Source organism: Pongo pygmaeus, chromosome 14 (genome assembly GCF_028885625.2).
Source record: "Pongo pygmaeus isolate AG05252 chromosome 14, NHGRI_mPonPyg2-v2.0_pri, whole genome shotgun sequence".
NCBI lineage: Eukaryota > Metazoa > Chordata > Mammalia > Primates > Hominidae > Pongo > Pongo pygmaeus.
The window spans coordinates 42182574-42195837 of record NC_072387.2 but is presented as its reverse complement, the minus strand read 5'-3'; the positions used below and the strand labels follow the sequence as shown (position 1 = coordinate 42195837).

General features: G+C 41.5%; 1 long non-coding RNA gene across 1 annotated transcript; it reads right to left on the bottom strand.

Moving 5' to 3' along the window:
• Positions 1-2028: 2028 nt before the first annotated feature.
• On the bottom strand, positions 2029-8487 carry LOC129011239 (uncharacterized). The gene is made up of 3 exons (XR_008493289.2): positions 8426-8487; positions 6222-6306; positions 2029-2108 (listed from the first exon to the last, which is right to left on the bottom strand). It is a non-coding gene; the product is annotated as an uncharacterized LOC129011239 (long non-coding RNA).
• Positions 8488-13264: the final 4777 nt, after the last annotated feature.

The following is a 13264-nucleotide window of genomic DNA, read 5'->3' as shown; positions in this document are numbered from 1 at the left end:
CTGTGCAAGCCGTAGCCTGTATCATAGTCCCATCCCCATGTGGCTTTCCTTGCTTGTGAATACATATGTAATCCTTGAGTTACACTCAGGATCCTGCAGCCCAAATGATCAGCCAATCCAGATGGTGATTCCAACACTTCCCACTCCAAAAGTTCTGTTTATTTAAATGTTACTCAGGCATTTGTGGGTAAATGTGGAGAAGGTGGTAGTGGTTGGCCTACCAGGACAGGAACAATCTTCAAATCTGCACAAGTGTAAAGAATGATTAGATTTTGTAACAAAGTACGTTTGAACAGACAGGGCTCTTGAGGGACATGCAAGAGTAGGATAAGAAGGACATCCTCTTCTGGCCGGGCGCGGTGGCTCACGCCTGTAATCTCAGCACTTTGGGAGGCCAAGGTGGGTGGATCACGAGGTCAGGAGTTCAAGATCAGCCTAGCCAAGATGGTGAAACCCAGTCTCTATTAAAAATACAAAAATTAGCCGGGTGTTGTGGCAGGTGCCTGTAATCCCAGCTACTCCGGAGGCTGAGGCAGGAGAATTGCTTGAACCCGGGTGGCAGAAGTTGCAGTGAGCTGAGATCACACCACTGCACTCCAGCCTAGGTGACAGAGTGAGATTCTGTCTCAAAAAAAAAAAAAAAAAAAAAGAACATCCTCTTCTTATCATAGCAGTTAGTGAGCATGGGTAAGATTCCAGATGGAGGTGAGCAAGCAGTGGAAGTCCCGAAGGACCACTGGCGATGGTGTGCCACACACCAATGAACCCAGGCGTGAGAGGCTGGAGAAAGCATGAGCATACTCTGATAAGGTTTAAAGACTCAGGAGGGGATGAAAATCAGAGAAGCTGGCCTCTTCTGTCTGTCCTGGACAGAACTACATTTATCTACTTAGTAGAGGTTTCTGCATTCCTTTTTTATTTGTTTCTATGAGGATCATTTCCTGTGTCTGTGTTCCTTTACACCCAACTGCTTCTGCTGATTATAGGCTGAAGGCTGAGTCTTTATTCCTATTCTGCAAGCCATTCTCAGTAGGATGTGCTTTCCATTGCTCTTAACCTGGTGCAACAGAAAATAAGGCAATACATGGCTGTGACTTAGAGCACAAGTTTACATTGTGATCCAGGACCTGCCACTTGCCAGTTTTGGGAAATGCATTTAACTTTCTCTGTCTGTTTCCCCATGGGTAAAAGTAGAGGTAATATTAGTATTACCTGTCAGGGTTGTTAAGACAATTAAATAAAACAATATGTGGTAAACTACTTAGCACAGCTGGACTATTCAATGAAAATTTTAATTGCTATTGTTGCTGTTTTTAATTAGCCTCTATGCCAGGTTTCTTCACTCCCTGAAGCTGAGCAAACACCAATGTAAAGTAGCACATAATCTTCAGTGCTAGATGCAATTATGAGGACTAGCCAACCATCCCTGTAACAAAAGGTAGGACCCAGTCAGCTTTAACAAAATAGTGCCTTCAGAAGGAAGGTGAAGGACCAGCAGTGAGCGTCATCTTTCACTCATCTTCTCACTCAGGGTTCCAGGAAACATGTTCTTTTTAGTCTCCATCTGTAATCTACTACCTTGGGCATAGAGATTACTTCTTGGGCACATGGGAGCACGACCCTATTCCTGTTCTGTCACTACTATACAGACAGAAACTCTTCTTTTCTTGGAATTTTAAGTGAATACTATCATAAGCTCCCATGTGCTTGCAATCCAGTTTGACCAATTGTCAACTCATAGCCACCCTCACCCATACTCTCCACAATGCCCACTACCAGGTTGCTGGTGAAGTGAAACTAAGACATCATCATTTTGTTTATACAAATATTCAAGTTTGTATGTCTAATAAAAGACCTAGGACTTGGTTTTAGCAGTTCAATTTTTCCTAGAGGTCCATTTTTTAATAGATATTTACCATTTTTTAATAGATATTTGAAACAATTAGGTAGGTGCAAAGTGTTTCAGTTCAACAACTGATAAAAGAAAAACTTCAGCCGAATTAAATTTAGAAGAGTTTAATTGAGCAATGAATGATCCCCGAATTGGGCAGCTTCTTGAACCAGAGTAGGCTCAGAGACTCCAGCGCAGCCACATGGTGGAAGAAAATCTATGGACAGAAAAAGGAAAGTGATGTAAAGAAAATGGAAGTGAAGGACAGAAACAACCGGACTGTTTACAGCTCAGTGTCTCCTTATTTGAACAGGGTTCAAACAGTTGGCTACATTTGATTGGCCAAAACTCAGTGACTGGCACAAGTGTAGGCTATGGCTTGTGTCTGTCTACACCTTCACATGTTGTGGTTCATGATGTAGAGAGGAACCTTTAGGCTGAACTTAAAATATGTAAGGAGGCAGCTTTAGGCTAATGCTCATTTAACATGACTCTTCAGCATCCATTAAAAGGGATGTTTTTGTAACAGACCACATGAAAAACATTGTTACCAATGAAGAGTATTCAGGATCTTTTCACATTTTTACATCTCTGAAATTGAGATGCATTTTACAACTGATGGCAAGTGATAGCTTAATTGACAGTGTTGTTTTTCTTTCTTAGTGATACATTATCTAATGGTGCATCTCACAGAGGATGGTGTCTTAGAAGTGAAGAGATGCAGTAGTTGAGAAGATAAATGGACACATTCACACATACACACAAATGTACCTAAAACTACTTGCTTAATTGCCTACGTGTGCATCTATATGAACTAGAAAATGAAAGTAAATTTAAAGTAAAATGAGTACATGAGTTCTGAGAGAGCAAAGTAGATATTTTTGAACATTTTTCTGAAAAACCGGATAAAAACCATATAGACATTCTATTCCCTCAAAGAGATAAAAACCACATAGGCATTCTATTCTCTTCCAACAGGTACAGCAGCATCCCTACCATGGAGGGTAAAGCTTGAGATTCTCAAGATAATGCTATTTGTCCCTCAGTAACATTTTCATAGTCAAACTCCCCTTTCCGTATCATCGCTGTTGTCTGCGCTTATCATCGTATCTTTCAGAAGCTTCTTAAACAGACATAACAGAAATGGCAAGAATGAGCAATGTGGTCAGAGAGGAAAATATATGTGGTTAATAATACATTTTAAAAAGTGCTAAGTTATATATAAGGGAAAACATCTATTCAGTCTACATAATGTTTGGTGAACATTCTTGGGTTATTTGTGGTTAACGGAAGTAAATTCTGTCTTCACAGCATTTGTCCCAAAGTTTGGGACCTAAAATTTATCCATCTATTCATCCATCCACTTTTTAAATATATGTGGTTAATAATACATTTTAGGCCAGGCGTGGGGCTCCCGCCTGTAATCCCAGCACTTTGGGAAGCTGAGGAAGGTGAATCACATGAGGTCAGGGGTTCGAGACCAGCCTGGCCAACATGGTGAAACCCTGTCTCTACTAAAAATACAAAAAATTAGCCGGGTGTGGTGGTGGGCGCCTGTAATCCCAGCTACTTGGGAGGCTGAGGCAGTAAAATCGCTTGAACTGGGGAGGTGGAGGTTGCAGTGAGCCGAGATCGCGCCACTGCACCCAACAGCCTGGGTGACAGAGCGTGACTCTGTCTCAAAAAATAAATAGGCTGGGTGTGGTGGCTCACGCCTGTGATCCCAGCACTTTGGGAGGCTGAGGCGGGCAGATCACGAAGTCAGGAGATCGAGACCATCCTGGCTAACACAGTGAAATCCCATCTCTACTAAAAATACAAAAAAAATTAGCCGGGCGTGGTGGCATGTGCCTGCAGTCCCAGCTACTCGGGAGGCTGAGGCAAGAGAATGGCGTGAACCTGGGAGGTGGAGCTTGCAGTGAGCCGAGATCCTGCCACTGCACTCCAGCCTAGGCAACAGAGCGAGACTCTGTCCCAAAAAAACAAAAACAACAAAAAAAATTATTTCCAGCCTATGAATGTAATTTTATATCATAAGTTCTAATCAATGTATTAGTAACATTAAAACAGCAATGCAAAATGAATTCAGAGAAACTTTGGCTATTTCTCCTGAGATCCATGGAAGTGATCTAGAAATTTTCCTCCATTTAGAGATTAGGAAGCATGCCATAGCATTCCCAGAGATTCTGTAAGAAGGCTGGGGTCAAAGGAATGTATAGACATTACCACATGGCCTAATCTCATGTTAGCAGCAGCTTCTCTTTCTTCAGGGACAAGTCAGAGGTCATTTTGTGCCTTGGTTCATTCTAGGTCCCTGTGGTCAAGCATGGGTTCTACTGACACGTGCAGCCCAAGAATTTACACTGAGCCAGCTGAGTGACATTGACTTAGGACCTTCCCCCTTGAGACTCTCATTAACCAAAAGTTATGGCACTGAGACCCCGGGAGAGAGTCAGAGCTTGGAGTCCATTTTATTTCTAGCTTAATGTTTCCCTCTTCTCTCATTTAACGTCAGCCTTTTCTGAATGGCTGCCTCTGAAAGCCAGAAAGCTTTCAGTTGATTAAACAGCATTAGTTCACCTCATTATTGGAAGAAAAATAGGAAAGTCAAAATAAAGATTCACGTTCTCCTATAAGAGAAAAAATTATCCTTGGTAGTAATACCTCCATTGTCTGAAATAATCCTATTAGGCATTGTCTTTCCATCAAAATTAACCAGCACAAAGCAACTGGCAGGAGAAGGAAGCTGGTGAAAGAAAATATTGCTGTCATTTAACTGCTCATCAAGAGACAACTTAAATGGTCTTATTTCTTAATTAAAGGTACAAGAGTAGCCATTAATTCTTGACCATAACAAGATTAAATATCTGTGTATTGTTTTTTCTTATGTTCTGTCCTCTACTCGATAGCTTCTTGCATGTCTTGTTGCATTTGGTCAAAAGTTTATTTGGATTTTTTTAAATTCAATACTTCTTCAGAATATGGAAAATGCCACAGAGGCACTCCTTTGAAAATTTATTACATAAATTGCATAAAACGTCAAGGGATTCAGGTTTTCTCCAGTTCAGTCACCACTCAACAAGGGAGCATTAGGTAAAATATGATCAAGAACTTCCCTTAAATAAGAAGCAGGACTTTACCTTTGAGCAATCTGGATTCTGTTGTTGGATGCTTCCTTGATAGGCCCCTGACCCTGAAATGTTTGCCACAGTAACATTTCTCCACTTCCTCTGTCCCTCCTTCGTTCTCGTCATTGTGACGTTTGCAACACAGTTTACAAAACGTTTTTAACACAGGATCTTATTTTATCTTTTCCGTCAGGATAAGTAAGGTAAGTAAAAGAGTAAATAGTTTTTGGCCGGGCGCAGTGGCTCACACCTGTAATCCCAACACTTTGGGAGGCCGAGACGGGCGGATCACGAGGTCAGGGGATCGAGACCATCCTGGCTAACACGGTGAAACCTCGTCTCTACTAAAAATACAAAAAATTAGCCGGGCGTGGTGGCGGGGGCCTGTAGTCCCCGCTACTCCAGAGGCAGAGGCAGGAGAATGGCATGAACCTGGGAGGCGGAGGTTGCAGTGAGCTGAAACTGGGCCACTGCACTCCAGCCTGGATAACAGAGCGAGACTCCATCTCAATAAATAAATAAATAAATAAATAAATAAATAAAAGAGTCAACAGCTTTTTTAAGCTCGGTAACTGAAGTTCAAAGCAGGCAACTGACTTGTGTCAATTTCAGCAAGAACAAGACATGAAGCCAAGAGTGAAATCGAAATCTGTGAGATTTCTTCAAGGTGAGAAAGAGCATTGCTAAGTTTCATCACATGCAGCAAACTGTGAATGCATTAAAAGGTGTTTTCACCAAGTCCAAAGACAACACAGTTCTGCAAGTTTTCAGAGAGAAAACCCTCAAGTGAGAAGTACTATTGATGGGGAACTCCTGCTGCCGATGTATTCTGTCAAGCTGTGACACCAAAAACGCAACAACAATTGTAAAAACAAAATAAGTGCGTCTGCTACTAAACCCTATTTAGCGTAGTGTTGTATGTGATAGTGGACCACAAAAATGAAATGGAAGAGTGAAAAGAGCCTCCCGAGCAGGTTCATTGGATGGAGTGGAAATGTGAAGTTGAGAAATGAGTATCTCTTCAGCATCCCTACGTTTTCCCCCTCAGATCCTGAGTGGCAACTGGAAAGGATTCGTGGTTACTTGGATCTAGGAAAATCCTGTTTTATCTGTGATGGGACTAAGACAAAGCACTCCTGTTTGTACAACCTGGCTTGCGTTCCTCCCTCCCTGCAGAGGAAGCATTTGGATGCTTCCCTTACCATTGGAAGTTGCCAGCCTCTCTTCAGAGTGATGAGGGCAGAACTGGTCATTATGGAAAATGTCGGAGGAACGGTGCCACAGCATCTGGTTCAGGCAAATAAGACAGAAGCTGAACTCATTAAGAGGCATTTGGAACCCGGGATTTCTTGGTTTCCTGTTGGAGAAGCTCTAAACTCTGAGAGTGTCCTAACCCGATCTGAGAGAGCCTTTCTAACTTGCTCCCTCCTGCTCTGCTATCCACCCGACCACTCAGTGTCTATTTTTTTCTGACTGTCGTAGAACACTTGGGCAATGTAGAAAACAGTAAAACACAAGTAAAATTCCCTTACAGTCATACTCCCTTATTAGACAACCTCTGTTAACATTTTGTATGTCTTTGTAATTCTTTTCCTACTATTTTAACATAATTGATCCCAAACTAAATATAATTTGCACTACTCTTATTAGCTAAATATATGACAAAGGCATTTTCTTATATTTTTAAAATCATCATAAACATTGTTTTTGTTGATTGCATACTATTACCATTTCAACTTTTTTCACGTACAAAATGTAATAAACTGTACCCTAGTGGCTAAGCTTTCATTTTCTTACAGAATTTTTATTTTTCAAAATGCTGATATCATTATTTTTTGTCCATAATAATTTCTGCCCATAATATTTTTGGATCTTTTAAGGTATCTTTAAATTTTAAAACAGTTTTAAGATTTCTATGACTGAAAGAATATCGTTGGCCAGGCATGGTGGCTCATGCCTGTAATCCCAGCACTTTGGGAGGCCAAGGTAGGAGGATCACTTGAGCCCAGGAGGTTGAGGCTGCAATGAGCCATGTTCTTACCACTGCACACTACGCTCTAGTCTGGGTGACAGAATGAGACTCTATCTCCAAAAAAAAAGAAAGCAATATTGTTTGATATTAGAAAATTATTTTCTAGAAAGGTTGCATCAATTCAAACTACTGTTAGCAGTGAATAGGAATAAATACCTCACCTCACTCTCACCAACACTGAATTTGATATGTTCTCAAGACTTTGCTAAGTTTATAGAGAAAACAGTGTCTTATTTTAACTTGCATTATTGTTTACTGCTATGGAAACCAAATTTTTTAGGGAGAGGGTATTCATTAGCTTTTTATATTTCCTCCTTGGGAAAATTTTATGTCTCCTTATGCATTTGACCAATGGGGTTGTAGCTGTTTTCAAATTAATGGGTGTCAGCTTTAAAAATTCTTTTTAACCTTGTATGATCTTTTATCTCATGGCAAATAGAGAGGGGGTATAGAACATGGTATACTCCCTGCTCCCACAGATTTGTCTTTGTTGCCTGCAGTCTGATAAAGAGGGGGAGGTTTGTTTCCAATAGAACTGGATTGGCTTCTGACCATGGCCTGAAAATGGCAGAACATGAAGTTAAAGTGCAGGGTTTGATTTGTGGAGAGTCACAGACAAAATCAGATGTAACTTGCACCTTGACCAGGCGCACACTTCACCTGGGCCTCCAACAAGGCTGTTCGGGAAAGAAGTGGTAACATATCCATTCCGGTGGTCTTTCCATTACAACATTTTCAAAACAAAGCAGATTTTTACTTCATTTTTATACAACCTGTAAAGTGTCTATATACAATCAAATTAACAAAAATGTAATGACTCTAAACTGATTGGGAAACCCAGATAGATAGTTTGGTTGTTGGGCAAGAAATAAATAACTTTTTTTTTTTTTTTGAGATGGGGTCTTGCTCTGTCACCCAGGCTGGAGTACAGTGGCGTGAACTCGGCTCACTGAAAGCTCCGCCTCCCGAGTTCACGCCATTCTCCTGCCTCAGCCTCCTGAGTAGCTGGGACTATAGGCACCCACCACCACGCCCAGCTAATTTTTTGTATTTTTAGTAGAGACAGGGTTTCACTGTGTTAGCCAGGATGGTCTCAATCTCCTGACCTCGTGATCCGCCCACCTTGGCCTCCCGGAGTACTGGGATTACAGGCATGAGCCACCGCGCCCAGCCGAAATAAATTACTTTAATGATGACATATTTGTGAACCTATATGTATATTAGAATGTAATCGTAATTTTTTTTTTTTTTTGCCAGGAGATCATATTCCTGGTTCTTCCCCTCCTTATCCCGTGCCCTCCGATACGTAGATACACATATATGTACACTCCCCAGTTGATACGGGTTGGCTCTGTGTCCCCACCCAAATCTCACCTTGAATTGTAACAATCCCCATGTGTTAAGGGCAGGACCAGGTGGAGGTAATTCAATCATGGGGGCGGTTTCTCCCATGCTGTTCTCTTGATAATTAGTGAGTTCTCACGAGATCTGATGGTTTTATAAGTGCGTGGCATTTCCCCTGCTGGCACTTATTGTCTCTCTTGCCACCCTGTGAAGAAGTGCCTTCTGCCATGATTGTAAATTTCCTGAGGCCTCCCCAGCCATGCGGAACTGTGAGTCAGTTAAACCTCTTTTCTTAATTACCCAGTTTCGGGCAGCTGTTTATAGCAGTGTGAGAACGGACTCATATACCAGTAGAGTACCTACACACACTACAGTTTTTAGGACTAACAAAATTGAGTATGTGTCAGATCTGAACTTGCCTTCTTACTTCCTCTTCCCTTGGCTGGTCTCACAAATCCTGCATTTCAGGTTAACCACCTGGGACGGTAAACTACCGATGTCTGCTTCTGCTTCCAAAGGAGAACCGAAGTGAAAGGCAAGTCCTCATTATCTCTTGTCCTGTATCCTTGACATTACAATTTATCCTCCAGTTTAGGTCACTCCATATCAACAAGTTCAGCCCCTATCATGATAAGTGGCATTTGTTGATAACACTATGAGATCCTGTTCTTTGAGTAACATTCATGGAAGAAATCTAAGGAATAGTGTTGCCAGATATAATACAAGCCACCCAATCAAATGTGAATTTCCAGGTAAATAACAAATAATGTTTCAGTATAAGTATCTTCCAAATGTCACATGGAATCTATTTATAAAAATTTATTTGTTGTTTATCTGAAATTTAACTTTATATGTATGTCCTATGTTTTTCTTTGCTATATTTGGCAACCCTACCAAGAAAGTGAAACCATTAGGAATCTAACAGCACAGGCCAGGCACAGTGGTTCACATCTAGAATCCCAGCACGTTGAAAGGCCAAGGCAGGAGGATCATTTGAGGCTAGGAGTTCAAGACCAGCCTGTGCAACATAGTGAGACTTTGTCTCTACAGAAAATTAAAGAATGTAGCCTGACATGGTGGCTCTCACCTCTATTTCCAGCTACTCAGGAGGCTGAGGTGGGAGGATGACTTGAGCCCAGGAGTTCAAGTCTGCAGTGAGCTATAACTGCACCACTTCACTCCAGCCTGGGCAACAGAGGAAAATCTTGTCTCTTGAAAAACAAACAAACAAACCCACAGTACAAATCAAGTAGTTACTTAGTGTCCTACCTCCTTGACAGTACAGAGAGAACCGCCCCCAAATGTTACTATCAAAGGAAACAACTGTACTTCACCAATGGTCTGCACCTGATCAGTACCAGCAAGGGAAGGCCAAAGGCAAATAAGTCAGAAAAAACGTAAGATTTGGCAACTTTCCTACTGACGTGGAATTATTGTAATTAGAGAGATTTTTAACAATTGGAGAAATGTTAATATTTAGAGAAGTTCTAACTGATAGAAATATCTTTTTAAATAGTGAAAAACTATGACAACTAACACAGATAATAGCACTATTTCAGAAAAACAGAATCTCACTTACTGTCATTGACGTAACAAAACATGAATTCAGCTAAGAAAACCTCCACAAGTACAAATCAGTAAAAATAAAAACCATGGTTCTGCTAGTGCTGGAGTGTTGTCGGGAAGGCCCTCATGAGCAGAGCGTAGCTGGCCTGGCCACACCTGCCTACCTGGCCTCTTCTCTCCTCCCTCAATGTTCCTCTGAGGACCTCTCAAGTTTTCAAACTCTCTATTCAAACATGGCATTGGCATCTCTGCAATTTAATGAAAACTGTTATCAAAGAATAGCATGTAAAACCATATCAGGTATGATTTAAGCCCATGATTAATCAAGATTTAAATCCTTTATTTTGGTTGTAGACGTAGTTTCCCAGCTTGTAGCATTAGACAAAGTTTGAATTTTCTCATAAATGGCATAGCTGAGGGGTAAGGGAGAGACAGTCTGGCTTAACTCAGAATGTCATTTTCTTGGAGAAAAAACAGCTGCAACTGATGCCTGAAAGATAAATTTTAAAACATAGGTTTCCCCCAAAATATGAGCCTAGTGACTTCATTTAGCATGGGTTTTCCCCATGCACCAAGCAAGCAAGCGAGCAAGCAGTTCTGTAGCAGACACCAGCTGGGTGTCTTCCAACTCAATTCAGTTCTGGTGCTATCTGCCTGGAGAGAGTGTTAGGTCCCATAGGTTCAGGGCTCAGTCCCACAACTGCTCTGACTTCCAATGCCAATCAAAAGCCACAGGTTGGCTGGGCGCAGTGGCTCATGCCTGTAATCTCAGCACTTTGGGAGGCCAAGGTGGGTGGATCACGAGGTCAGGAGATCGAGACCATCCTGGCCAACATGATGAAACTCCATCTCTACTAAAAACACAAAAATTAGCCAAGTGTGGTGGCGTATGCCTGTAGTCCCAGCTACTCAGGAAGCTGAGGCAGGAGCATTGCTTGAACCCGGGAGACAGAGGTTGCAGTGAGCCGAGATGGCACCATTGCACTCCAGCCTGGGCAACAGAGCAAGACTTCATAAAAAAAAAAAAAAAAAAAGAAAAACTCAGGTTGTGACCTGTGCTTCTGACCAACAGGCTATAAATGGGAGTTCACATACCCACCTTTTTGTGTTACATTAATTTGCTACAGTAGATCACAGAACTCAGGGAAATGCATTTACCAGTTTATTACAAAGGATATTACAAAAGGACGCAGATGAACAGATGCATAGGGATATGAGGAAAGGGGCAAAGAGCTTCCATGTGCTTGCTGGGCTTGCCACCCTCCAGGAACCTCCACATGTTCAGCTATCAGGAGGCTCTCCAAATCCTGTCCCTTGTGCGTTGTAATGGCAGCTTCATTATGTAGGCATGATTGATTAAATTACTGCCCATTGGTGATCAAGTTAACCTCTAGCACCTCTCCTCTTCCCAGAGATTGGGGAGTGGAAGTGAAAGTCCCAACTCTCTCTCTAATCATGCCTTAGTCTTTCTGGTGACCAGCCCCCATCCTGAAACTACCTGGGAGCTGCTAGCCATGGTCTTAGCATACTAAAAGACATCACTTTGAAGATTCTAAGAATTTTAGTAGTTGTTTCCAGGAAAGGAGGACGAAGACCAAATACATATTTTGCAATATCACAGTCTCTGGTATCTTCAGCTGGTGAAGGACCATTGGGATGAAAAGTGAAAGGAATGTTGAGAAAAAGATACTCCAGACTAGGAGTCGGAAACTGTCCCTAAATTGACAAGTGATTTAACTGTTTAAAATTTGGATTTCTTATTTACCAGAAGAGGAAAATACTAACTAATCTATCTCAGAGGGGTTATGATATTATAGAAACAAAAACATTTTGCAAAGTTAAAAACACCACATAAACAAAACAATCATTTGTACTCACCCATGTTCATGGCAGCATTATTTGCAATAGCAAAAATGTGGAAGCAACTCAAGTGCCTATCAATGGATGAACGGATAAACAAAATGCAGTATGTACATACGATGGACTGCTCTTCAGCCTTCAAGAGGAAGAAAATTCTGACAAATGCTACAACATGGATGAACCTCGAGGACATTATGCTGAGTGAAATAAGCCAGACACAATCGGACCAAAATTGTAGGATTCCACTTAAACGAGGTACCTAGAGTCATCCAATTCAGAGAGACAGGAAGTAGTATGGTGGTTACCAGGGACTGGAGGAAGGGGCATGGGGAAGTATTATTTAATGGGTACAGTTTGGGATCATGAAAAAGTTCTGGAGATGGCTGATGGTGATGGTTGCACAACAATGCAAATGTATTTAATGCCACTAAACTGTACACTTAAAAATAGTTAAAATCGTGTATTTTATGTAATGTATATTTTGCCACAGTCAAAAAATACACTATACACCATAAAATAGAAAATCTACTTTATAGAAAAACACCCATAATCATCAGAAGTAATAGTAGATTTACTAGTGTAAGTGGTAGTATGAATGCGTAGGTTGAAAAAAGCCTTCACATTGATTGGGTTTATGTAGAAGAGTGAGCACAACTACTCACTGACTTACAAAGTGAGGAGGCAAGACCACCTTTGGACAGTTACATCTAAACATTTCAAAGGATGTTAATGACACTAAAGGAAGTTTATATACCTATGTTATAAGAATAAGTTAAAGAACTACATCCGTTTCTCTATAATTCATCCCAAACCTGTCCCTAAGTTCAGGAAAAGCTTAGTATATTTGCATATTTTCTACACTTTGAACTTTAAATCTGCAGTTTCAGAGACCAGACTAAGTTAAGTCCTCTGCTGCCTGTAATACCTCCTGTGCTTCCAGTTTTCCCTGATGATTCTATAAGGTCTGTAAGGACAGGGATCATGTTGACTCCTTCAACACTGAATACACAGTGCCCAGCACAGGGCCTGGCACTTACTAGATGCTCAACAAGTATTTGTTGAATGAATCAGGTGTTGGGGGACAAACAGTGGAATCCTATTTTTGTTTTTTGTTTCTTTGTTTGTTTTTTTGAGACAGAGTCTCACTGTCTCCCAGGCTGGAGTGCAGTGGCACAATCTCGGCTCACTGCAAGCTCTGCCTCCCGGGTTCACGCCATTCTCATGCCTCAGCCTCCCGAGTAGCTGGGACTACAGGCACCCGCCACCACGCCCGGCTAATTTTTTGTATTTTTTAGTAGAGATGGGGTTTCACAGTGTTAGCCAGGATTGTCTCGATCTCTTGATCTCGTGATCCACCCACCTTGGCCTCCGAAAGTGCTGGGATTACAGGCGTGAGCCACCATGCTCAGCCTCGAATCCTATTTTAAGAACATGTTAGAGCAC